Source organism: Panthera uncia, unplaced genomic scaffold (assembly GCF_023721935.1).
Source record: "Panthera uncia isolate 11264 unplaced genomic scaffold, Puncia_PCG_1.0 HiC_scaffold_266, whole genome shotgun sequence".
NCBI classification, from domain to species: Eukaryota; Metazoa; Chordata; class Mammalia; order Carnivora; family Felidae; genus Panthera; species Panthera uncia.
Window position 1 is genome coordinate 22,078 of NW_026059392.1, and position 12,756 is coordinate 34,833.

Consider the following 12,756-nt stretch of genomic DNA (forward strand, 5'->3'; position numbering starts at 1 on the left):
ATTCAGGATGTGATGGGCTAAGAGATGAGCAATATCTCTCCTTATTTAAAATTTTATTTTATAGAGAGAAAGAGTGCAAACAGGGGAGAGGTGTGGAGGGAGAGAGAAAGAGAGAATCCTAAGCAGGCTCCACACCCAGCCCAGAGCACAATGTCGGGCTCGATCCCACAAGGGATCCCTGGGATCCCACATGATCCCTGGGATCATGACCTGAATGGAGATCAAGAGTGGGACACTCAACTAACTGAGCCACCCAGGCACCTTGAGCAATCTCTTAATACAATGTGTTAGATGTTAGACTTTGAAAAAATATTTGTCTAATTTCTTATTAAATTTGGGTATTTTAATAAGAACAGAAATCCAGTATAGATTTCTATTGTTTTTCTCAATGGCTCAATTTAGAACAGATTTCCATTTGTTTGAAGTAGTAATTTTGAGGTTAGAATGTTTCCCTTAACCTGAAAGAAGTTCTCATATATTTATTATATAATATTACCTGTGACAACTGTTTCACAAAAAAATAGGTTGCAAAATCATAATAATTGCTCCTGCATAGAACTAATAACAGGCATTAATATTGTTTTATGCCTTAAAGCTACTTTTCCACTTTTCATACTGCTGTTGTGACTTTAGGAAACCCACATGACTTTTGGGAACCTGGGTAAATTTGACTTATATATTATAAATTCTTGCACATTGAATTGGGAAATTGGCATAGAGCAGAATATTGTCTTATCTTTTGCTACAGCTGATCCAGGAAATGTGAAATGAATAGGATTGTAGTTTACTGAAAAGACCCTTGGATTGGAAGTCAGAAATTCTGTGTTTCAGATATACCAGACGGCTTTCTTCAACCTTGCATACTCACTCTATTGCAATTGTACACTGACTTTTATTATGTTTAGTTGCTTATTACATTTATACACTATCTTTCTATCAAAGTAAACTAATCTTTTACAACATGAAATATAAATAACAGCGATGTTTTTTATTTTTTTATTTTTTTTAACATTTATTTATTTTTGAGACAGAGAGAGACAGAGTATGAATGGGGGAGGGTCAGAGAGAGAGGGAGACACAGAATCTGAAACAGGCTCCAGGCTCTGAGCTGTCAGCACAGAGCGTGATGCGGGGCTTGAACTCACAGACTGCAAGATCATGACCTGAGCCGAAGTCAGACACTTAACCGACTGAGCCACCCAGGTGCCCCATCAGCGATGCTTTTTAAATTACTGGTGAGATTATGAAAAGGAATAAAAATGGAGTAGGTCACATCTTGAAAGTTATTGTGCCACATTTTTTACTGGGCACAGTCTGCTCCAGGGACAGAAAAGGCGGGGGGGAGCCACACTTTTGTCTGAATGCTTCCTTCTAAGATATATTACTAATATTCTCAAGGAGGAGACAAGTCCAACATTGAGAAGTCGATGTCTTAGAACCCACTGTTCTAACCCAACTTTATTTTCTCCAGGGAGTGTAATGGGTTGTGGGGGGAAAGACTAACCATTTGGAACTTTCTACACATAATCTGTTTATTCATTCATTCTGCAAATATTTGTTGAGCATCTTCTATACACTCACATACAAAGATGAATAAGTCATGGTTCCTGCCATCAAGTATCTCAAAGTCTAACAACAACAAAAAAGTTTATGAAACTATTATTTTTGAAGTTTTTCTTTTGATTATTGCCTAGAATACTAGAATGGCCCTGCTCTAGAGACTATCAAGACAGAAAGGTTAATCTGTTAGTACTAGACGCATGGAAATTCTATGAAGAGAACAGCAAGAAGTAGTAACACACAGAGACAGGCAGAACAGACAGAACAGGCAGACAGACAGACAGACAGACAGACACACACACAAACACACACACACACACACACACACACACACACACACACCCCACAACAAGCCTAAGCCTACACTGAGTATGAATGTAAATTCAGGAAACAGGAAACAGGAAACACACTGAGAAGCAGAAGCTCACGTTCACGAAACTTTTTATTTAAGGCATCTGAAATGCTTGGAACTGTTCTATGAAATATGTGGCTTATGAAAAATAAAATAAAATATACAAATATAATTAAAGAGTGATGAACAAGTATTTCTCTAATAAGTTTTGAAAGTGTATTAGAAAAATTTTGAATATGTATTAGAAATATTTAAATGAATATTTAAATGATCACTGACATCAGTGAATTATCCATATTTTTACTCTGTTCCCTCGAATAAGGCTCCAATAGACAGGTAGGTGTTGGCTGGTGAATGCAGAAAATATTTTTGTCTGTGTATTTGTTTTGGGGAGAAGAGGATGAACACTTCTTAGAGAATCAACAAATCAGCTGCTTAGTAATTCTACTCCTGAACTTTTGGAAAGAATCATAACTTTCTTACAACGGTTTCAGTAAAGATTTCTTCCTAAGATTCCAGCCAACAATACTCCTCAGTCAGGTATGCTAGACATTGCTGTGAATACTGGGAAATAAACCAAGAAGAATAAATTATAACCTTAAATTGTAAGCCAAGATACACACCACTGTAAAATACTGCTCTGTAATGTTTGGCTCATGTAAAGAAGGTGTACCCTTTCAATTCACTGGAAATATAGCTGAACCACATTTTTAGGTCATTTTCTGATTAATTCCCATTTCCAGGTGAGGAATAACACAATTATAGTGGTTATCTTAGTACCTGCTTTTTCATGTCCCTCTCCCAAACAGTTCTCTTGCACCTACTTTTGATATCTCACACCTAGGTTCTTAACCTGAGTCCTCTCATTCATAATTCTTGAACTTCTGTGTTGCCTTGTTTAGCTTGGCAAAAAAGGTAGTCCATTATCTTTGATTGGGCTCCCTAGAATTACACCCTGAGAGGATTCCATGTGAGTGTGGGGGGAGGGGACCTGCTAGAGGAATGAAAAGGGAAGGAGGCTGTGTAAAGGTGCAATATTAAGTAAGTTCAGCGGAAGGTACCTTTGACTCAATATTTCAAGGAAACTCTGGAAACAGTATGGATTAATCATACCTCAGAGCTATCCTTAACAGAAGATGGAAAATTAAGACCTACTACTTGCCAGTCCTTTCAAGGGCTGCCCCCAGGGGGCGATAATTCCCAGGCATTTCTGGTTCTCAGGCAGCATAGGCTGAATTGGTTCTAACAACCTGAGGATAGTCCTCCAAAAAAGATAACAATCATGCTGGCTAGTGGGAGATAAGTCCCCTGGGAGCTTGTGCACATGAAAGTAGCAAAGGGATCCAAAGGGGATGTGGGTGGAGTATTGACAGTGTCTGCTTCATGTAAGTAATCACTATCATGTATTTAAAAATATACTTTAGACTATCAGAAAATCAGGATCTATTCCAGCATTTGTCACTAATTAAATATGTGTTTTGGGGTACTGTGTTTATAGTTTCGGTTGTATTAAAACTCTTCTGACTTAAGTCAATGAAACAGAAAGCCATCATAAACCAGATTAGCCAAATAAAGTATAATTTATCAGTTTGTATAGTTAAACCATTCTATTAGCTAGAGTTTTGCCTTATGAATCAGAGGAATTGGATGATATTAATCAGTACTACCTTTCTCTCTCATCTCTACTTTTCTTTGTGTGCCAATTCACCTTCTCCCATATACTGGGAAGCATTGCCTCTGTCAATTCTTGACTTCATTCCTCACGATTTCACCCTCCTATTCTCATGGTTCTATTTTATTTTATTTTATTTTATTTTATTTTATTTTATTTTATTTTATTTTACTAATGTTTATTTTTGAGAGAGATAGAGATTGAGAGAGAGAAGAAGAGTGCACACGTGCAAACGGAGAAGGGACATAGAGGGAAAAGAGTCAATCCCATGCAGGCTACTTGCTGTCAGTGCAGGTCTGATGGGAGGCTTGAATCCATGAACTGGGAGATCATGACCTGACCTGAGATCAAGAACTGAACACTTAACCAATTGAGCCACCCAGGTGCCCCTTTCATGGCTCTCATTTAAAATCTAGTTTTAATGTTCACTTATTTTGAGAAGGGGGGGGGTTGGGGAGGGGCAGAAAGAGAATCCCAAGTAGGTGCCATGCTGTCAGAGCAGAGCCTGACTCGAGACTCGAACCCGAATACTGGGTGATCCTGATATGAGCCACTATCAAGAGTCAAGAGTCCTAAGCTTAATCAACTGAGCCACCTGGGGAGCCCCTCATGGTTCTTATTTTAAATTGCAAGAAAGGAAAGACTTTAATTGACCAGGTTCGATGAAAGAATTTGCTGGCTCTAGAATTACTGTGGCCAGAGAATGAATTATTATATTTGTCCAGCATAGGACATGCAACCATCTTAGAAAAATCACTGTGGCCAGAAAGATGAGGTCATATAAGATTACAGCAGCTCTGATTTGGAAAATATGTTAGAGAGGGCAAAGAATAATTCCCTAAAAGAAAATAGGTCCCAGAAAACATAAGATAAGCTGACCAAAGCAAAAATACATTTCAATATCACATGAATTTCAGTTTCCTCATTAATAACATGAAGTTCAAACATTTGTTACAGTTATTTCACAAAATTATTTTAAGTGCTAAATATGATTTATCAGCAGAAGTGCTTTATAAAGTATAGAGTTTTGTTAGTGAGCACTACATGACACTCACACAGAATGTTGAACCTCTTATACCAGTTCATCTAAAATATGTTTTTATATTATTGGTAAGTACAAAAAGATGACCCTAGAGTCTTCCATGGTGGATTTTCTAAGTAAAACCCAGGTTTAATCTCCCTGAAAAACTGAGAAGCATAAATCTTGGTAGCATCCAGACTTCTTTTATTTTTTATTTTTTATTTTTTTTAATTTTTTTTTCAACGTTTTTTATTTATTTTTGGGACAGAGAGAGACAGAGCATGAACGGGGGAGGGGCAGAGAGAGAGGGAGACACAGAATCGGAAACAGGCTCCAGGCTCCGAGCCATCAGCCCAGAGCCTGACGCGGGGCTCGAACTCACGGACCGCGAGATCGTGACCTGGCTGAAGCCGGACGCTTAACCGACTGCGCCACCCAGGCGCCCCCAGACTTCTTTTAAAGACAAGAATAGGGGAACTGTTTACTGAAGGAACAGGAAGGAGCAGCTAGGCTCCTCACCAGTATTTTTATAAAAGGTATTAGGTACATCGTCTTAATAGCAGAAAAATCATCATGATATCACTCAGAAGCTGGCATAGTGCCTTTCTTGAAACAACCATAATAACAACAACCTCCAGGAGTCCAAATAAATAATTTCTTTCTTCTGAAAATAAAAAAAGGAAGGAAGGAAGGAAGGAAGGAAGGAAGGAAGGAAGGAAGGAAGGAAAAAAGGAATGAGAGAGGAGAAGGGAGGTAAAGGAAGAGAAGGGGAGGGAAGGGAAGGGAAGGGAAGGGAAGGGAAGGGAAGGGAAGGGAAGGGAAGGGAAGGGAAGGGAAGGGAAGAGGAGGGGAGTGGAGGGGAGGGGAGGGAAGGGAAGGGAAGACAGAAAGGAAGAGAAGAGATGAGGAAAGGGGAGGAGAGGAGAAGAGAGGAGAGAAGAGGAGAGGAGAGAAGAGAAGGAATGTTTTGGGGGCTCAGTTTGTCCGGTTAAGTGTCAGACTTTGGCTCAGGTCATGATCTCACGGTTCGTGGGTTGGAGCCCTGCATCAGGGTCTCTGCTGTCAGTATGGAGCCTGCTTCTGATCTTCTGTCTCCTCTCTGTGCCCTGCTGGTTCTCTCAAAATAGATAAATAAACTTTTTTTTTTTTTAAATAAATGTTTTGTACTCTTTCCTATATTTTTCCTAATTACTCAGACTAAAACTCCCATATACCATCAGTCACAAAATTTTGTTCACATTCGCAGGCTTTACTGAAGATTTGCTCTGACCTGGCTATTGATTGTTATTCAATGCAGACAGAAAGGTGATATAATCCTAACCCTTAAGGTTCTCACAGTTAAACTGGGAGGTAAAATACAAATTTCTCTCTTTCAATCTGTCTTCCTTTTTATTTCTAGGCCCCACTCCGTTTACTCCAGACTTTACCACATCATGCTTATATTACAGCAGTAACCTTGAATGGGTCTTTCTGCCTCCAGTGTTAACTTCAGCTAACACCCAGTCAGACTAATTTTTCTAAAACAATTTTTTTTTTAATTTTTTTTTTAACGTTTGTTTATTTTTGACACACAGAGAGACAGAGCATGAACGGGAGGGGCAGAGAGAGAGGGAGACACAGAATCTGAAGCAGGCTCCAGGCTCTGAGCTGTCAGCACAGAGCCCGACGCGGGGCTCGAACTCACGGACCGCGAGATCATGACCTGAGCCGAAGTCGGACGCCCAACCGACCGAGCCACCCAGGCGCCCCTCTAAAACAATTTCTATACTGTATCATTTTTCTTAAGGAAAAAAAAGACCATGTCTCTAAAATTTCAATAAGATAATGTTCATTTACTGAAATTTTAGATCTGTGGGGAAAGTTAAAGAATTAGCACTGAATTCAACTCAATTTTGGATAACTTTTACAAATAGGAGTAACAATTAATAAGCAGAAAATAATTAAAACATAAAATTCCTGGATCCTAGATAAATATTATAGGAAGTACAGTGGTCTTTATGTTACAGCACTGAGGAATAAAATAAAAATTTTGAGCAATCATAGAAACATAAGTGAGAAAGTGAAATAAAATTTTATTTGTATCTGCAAAATACTGGGAAACTGAAAGCTGAAAGATCAGTTAGGAGGCTAACGCAACTACCTAGGTAAGAATTAGTAATAGCCCAAATTTGAAAGGTGGCACTGACAATGGGAAGAAAAGTTCAGATGCAAAAGACATTATGAAAGATAAATTCATAGAACTTGATGACTGAGCCAAGGAAGAGGGATGTGTAAAAACTATTTTGAGGTTTTGGGTCGGGGAGAATACTGATACATACTACAACCAGAATAAGAAAATCAAAAAAGGAGTAAATTTGTTGAAGTTTCTTGAGAAGATACTGTGTGTTCTCTTCTCAACACATTAAATGTTCTTCAACTGGGCATCTATTGTTCTGGCCATTTACCATTCACCATGGTACTTTTAGTAGCATATGTATTTTTCTTTGGCAAACCACTGCTCCTTTCATCCTCAACTGACTCCTCCTCCAGTTACCAAATGGGCCATCAGTCTGGAAGACTGCATTGCATTTCCATAGATCCACTGATTAATTCGGGGGCATATATGACCCAATTGGAGGCAGTTTTACAAAATAGTATTTTGCTGTAACAGTTGGGAGAGAAACAAGTGCTTTTTTCACTCGCTTCTTAGCAGTTAGTATGGTGTGACTGGCGAAAATGAAGGTAAGCCAGCAAAAGGCAGTGATAAAAATGGACCGAGCCCAGTTTCTGATGACTTTGTTAGAACCTTGAATTCAGGTCTCCTGTACTTTCAGTACACGAGAAGACAAATTCCTTTTGGCCTTAAACAAGTTTACTCTGGTCTGACAATTAAAAAGCACAACAATTTCTCTACAAAAGCAATGTGCAGAAATGGAGCTCCTTATCCTACAAACAAATTGAGAAGAGAGGAGGAGGGAGGAAAGAAAATAAGAGCTTCCTGAAAAACTAAATCTTATCTTTCATGGGAAGCAAAAATACATATTTGCCCATTTTTAAAGGTAAATATCTGTTAAATTTTTTTCAATCTTTTCTCATTTCTCTAAGTATATGTCATAGTTCTATGGACATGTGCATTTGCTAAAGTATGTCATTACATTTACTTGATATTGCAATCTCCCTCAAATCCATAAGCAAGTCTTTCTCTGACATGTGTTCTTTCATAAACCCACAAATTGCTACTGGAGGGGTAATAGTATATTCCCTCTTTGGAGTGTTGGTATTTCCAAAGAGGGCCATGTCTTCATTTGTACCCTGCCTTTTCCATTAGAATTCCAGGGAACGAAACCCCAGAATCAAAAGTAGAAAGATGAATGCTTGAGTAACCGGCATCATCAGCACATGTGGTATGCTTCATTTGATACTTTCTTTAAAAAGTAAAACCAAAGTCTACATTTTTTTACTAAAATGACTAGTTCTTGTCTTTCCAGGAGCTGATCTGTTCTTTTATTTTTATAGACTACTGTTATTCTTTCAATAAATTATTTTTTCTTGCTTAAGTAAATAATTTGCTTGCAAAATATATAATAATAATTAAATTAATTTAATATTTAATTGTAATTAAATATTATATTAAATGTATTGTGTATTATATTAAATATTTTAAAGTTAAATATTTTAATTATAAATTGCATAGTTAAATAAATATAATTATATCTATCCTAGAATGAATTAATAAACAAAAATATGTAAAAAAATTTCTGCACATATATGTACTCTGCTAATATATGTTTTATGCAAAAACAGATTTATAGAACTATATCTTGCAAATAAAAGATGACAATGGATACAGTTCAATTACTTTTCAATGAAATGATGTTTTCTTGTCTTTAATGCAAAAGAGAACTTAATATTTGAATTAATCAATCAATCAGGAAAAAGGATTTAATAAGTTTCAGTTTTTCAGCATTACAAGTTATTTAGAATAATTACATCATAAAGCCCCTTTATTACCAAATACACAACCTAGGTAGTGATAGAAAATAAATGGAAGAATTAAGAAGGCAACATTAAGCTGAAGGGAAAACATTGGCAAGTACATAAGCTAAAATAGCCAAAATAAAGATGAACAACTTCTGAACCCTTCCTACTGGCATCCCAGATTCAGCAGGCATTCCAGATTCAGCATGTGCAAAACAGAATTTCTGATCTTTTCTTTAATGCCAATTCCCAACAAAATCTGCTGAAAGCCATCTTTACCATGTTGACTATTCACCCATTCCATTTGTTCAGACTAAAATTTTTTGTGCCATCTTCAAATCTACGCTTTCTCTCGTATCCACAACTACTATGAAAGGAAATCCTATTGGATCCACCTGCAGGCTATCACTTCTTTTTTTTTTTTCCAGATTATCACTTTCTACCACTCTTTTGCTCCCACCATGGTCTGAGCCACCACATCTCTCATATGTGTTGTTGAAGTCACCTTCTAATTGATTGTTTTGCTTCTGCTCTCATTCCCTTATGATCTGTTCTTAATGCAATAGCCAGAGGTATCCCTTTAAAACTCATCAGGTAATTTCACTCCTCTGCACAGTAAAAATAAAAGTCTTCATGAGGGCTTACAACATTTTACAGGACCTGCTATTGCTGTGACCACACCTGCTATTGCTGTGACCACCTCTTTGCTGTTGCTCAAACATATCAGGTAACAAACCACATAAGGAACTTTGTGCAAAACCTCTCTTCCTGGAAAGTTCCCCATCCCCCTCATTGTCTTCAAGTCTTGTTTCAATTGTAATCCATTTTGTAAGCTATACTCTGATCATCCACTTGGTATTGTATCTCCATGGGGTGCCTGGGTGGCTCAGGAGGCTAAGCATCTGGCTCAGGCCATGATTTCATGGTTCATGGGTTTGGGCACCAGATTAGGCTCTCTGCTGTCAGCACAGAGCCCACTTCAGATATCCTGTCCTCCTCTCTCTCTGCCCCTCCCCTGCATTCTCTCTTTCTTTCTCTCTCAAAAATGAACATTTTCTAAAAATTAAAAAAAAAAACAAATTGCACCTCTAGATATTTTCAATCCACCTTCCCTACATTTTAATTTCCCATAACACTGTCATCTTCTTTAAAAATGTGAAATAATCTACCTCTTTATTTTGTTTATTGACTGTCTTTTCTTGCTCTTACATAAGCTGCACAAGGGCAACAGTCCTTGCCCGTTTTGTTCACTGACTTTACTCCAAGAGCCTAGAACAGATGCTGAATAAATATTTTTTGAATTAATTGAATAGAAGCTGCATCATGCTTGTAGAGGCTAACGCATAGATTTGGAATGAAATTATATTACCTCTCATTTAAATCTGACATTTTTAAACCTTTTATAAAGTCTTAGTCATTACAGCAACAACATATCGTGGATAATGTTATCACCCCACTTACACTTGAAGAAACTAAGGCCTAAGTAACTAAAGAAGATCACATAATTGATAAATGATAAACCCAAAATTTGAACACTTGTTATTTGAGGCAGGAATCAGGCATATTTAACACTCTGTCATCTTACCTTTATTGAATACATTTGGGCAAGTCATTTACAGGCCATGAGCTTCTTTTCTCTCATCAGTTAAATAGGGATACCAGTGTTCCCCATATATTATTGCAGTAAGAAGCAGAGATAATATTTGTATTATTTGCCTGGCAAATAATTGTAATATTGCAAATATTTGTAATATTTTCCTGGGAAATAATAGGCAGTAATTAAATGAAAATAATATTCTAATCCTTCCCATATTTACAGTAAGAGATGTCTTAAGTAAGCTCAATCCTTGTGGGATATATCTCTCTCTCTTTAAAAAACATTCAAGAATGAGGTCAGGGCTCAATGTAAAGGATCAAGAAAATTGTTTATTCAATTTTAATTTAGAACTTAGGCTAGAAGTCAAAGTTCTTTCTCAAAGAGCAGAACTAGGCTCTAGCTAATAATAAATGGTCTGTTTTCTAGAGTGTTCTTTATGCATACTTCCTTAACCAAGCAGCCAGGGTCACAGGGATCTTGGGAAAGATTCAGTGACTTAGAGAAATCTATCACAGACCCAGATGGAAAGCCAGGGGCCCCACATCTCCATTTCACTCTACCACTTATCCACCAGGTACTCTTGAGTATATCACCTCTCTGTGCATTACAAACTATAAATGAAACTCATAGAGCTAATGCTTACATAGTGCTGACTCTGTGCCAGACACTCTCCTTGTATCTTAGCTCCTTTGATCCTCCAAACAACTTTCCAGTTAGGAAAAAGAGACATCACTGAGGGTTGGGGTCACCAGATGATGACGAGAAAGAGCTGATTTCCGAAGGACAGAAAATTTCCATAAGCAGAGAGGCAAGATTACATTTCCAGAGGAATGACAGCATTGATGCTGTGTTAATAAACATGCATTGAGTACTGGTTGGCAGACATCTGCTAATGCTCTGTGCATTCCAAATATATATGTAAAGCCTGACTTTTAATGGAAGAAGTTTACAGATTTTACAGCCTAGATGGGAAGAAAGACAAGGAGGCATTTAATCATTGTGTAGGGCCAATTGTCACAAATATAAAAGAAACGCAACAAAATCTTGGAAGCAAAGAGAAAGGAAAGATCCACTATTTTAGTGGAAATGAGAGAATATTTGATAAAGTACCTGATACATGAATATGAGAGACAATGAGGATTTTGGTAAATAAGGATGAATTTAAGGACATTCCCAGAAGAGAAACAATCTCAGTGTAAACATGCTTGTACAAAGAGCAAATGGCTCAAAGACAGAAATGCATGAAGAGTATAAAGGGCATTAATGAGGAATGTATACAAAAAGACTTTTAATAGTGTTATTGTAAGTCCAGTTAAAGACTATAATACTTTCAGGGGTCATTTCTATAGTTCATTACTAGAGAAGATTCTCTGAACGTGAGGAATACCAGAAATCATGAGAAGGAGATGCAGTGTCCTTTCCTGAGCATGAAGCTGGCTTTGAGTGCTGCTTTTACAGCTGCTCTTTGCCCTTGATGATTGTTCTTTTCCTACTTTGGGTGAATAAAAGAGAAAGGACACCATCTGAGTGGTTTCTAAAAAAAAAAAAAAAAAAAAAAGTAAGTCCAGTTTAATGAGAAAAATAAATGGTTGAAAGGAGGGAGAAAATCTTCCTTGCAGTTCAGGCAATTAATTCTGCTTTACAAATGCTGTGTGTGGGGAGGGTGTGTGTGTGTGTGGGTGTGTGTGTGTGTGTGTGTGGGTGCGAGAGAAAGAGAGAGAGAAATACAGACTTAGTAGTTGTTGTACACATGGAACTATCACTGAGGAAAACCAAGAGCTTGCTGACATTTTCTCTCTTCTCTCTCTAAATTGCCACATCATAAGTACTTCACTTTTCAAGGAAATGTAGTAGACTCATTGATCCCACAGTAAAGCAAATTTATTCTTAAAGGACCAAAGTAAATACAATGGCTTTAATCAGCTCTAAGAAAACATACTCAGCATTCTCTTCCTTCCCCTGCCTCAAGTGTGTTTGAGGCAGTGCAAGGTCTAAGTTTGAGCAGATGGATGGAAGTTTGAGCAAGTAATTACAAGCTGCAACACAATTTCCTTAAAACGACACACATACTAGACAAATACTTATTTGTGGTTATAGAGTGGGTAAAGTTACTATAAAAATAGTAGCACACCTTATAATAGTGCTGTATGCCATAATTTACCTTTGCTATATCTGAAGTGTCATATCTTGTTCCAGACTTAATATTTAGTAACTAACAATTTAATGTACAAATCTCCAGCCTAAGAAGCAGAATAATTAGAAGAGGCAAGCCCCCCTTTTTACATGGAAAAAGTATAGTGGACCATGCAAAATGCCTGAGGATTATACAGAAGAGAGAGGTGATTTTTAGTTATGAAAAATGTCTGGCAATTTTCTTTCTTTTTTAAGTTTATTTGTTTATTTTGAGAAAGGGAGAACAGGGGAGGGGCAGTGAGAAGGGGAGAGAGAGAGAATTCTAAGCAGGCTCTGTACTGACAGATGCAGGCTCAAACTCGTGAACCCGTCAGACATTTCATTGACTGAGCCACCCAGGTGCCCTGGGGAAATTTAAAAAATAACTCTTATCAAACATATAGTAAACTCAATGCAGATATGCA

General features: G+C 37.4%; 1 non-coding gene across 1 annotated transcript; it reads left to right on the plus strand.

Moving 5' to 3' along the window:
* The first annotated feature begins 11,474 nt into the window (after positions 1–11,474).
* On the plus strand, positions 11,475–11,691 carry LOC125917869 (small nucleolar RNA U3). The gene has a single exon (XR_007456325.1). It is a non-coding gene; the product is annotated as a small nucleolar RNA U3 (small nucleolar RNA).
* The last annotated feature ends 1,065 nt before the right edge of the window (positions 11,692–12,756 follow it).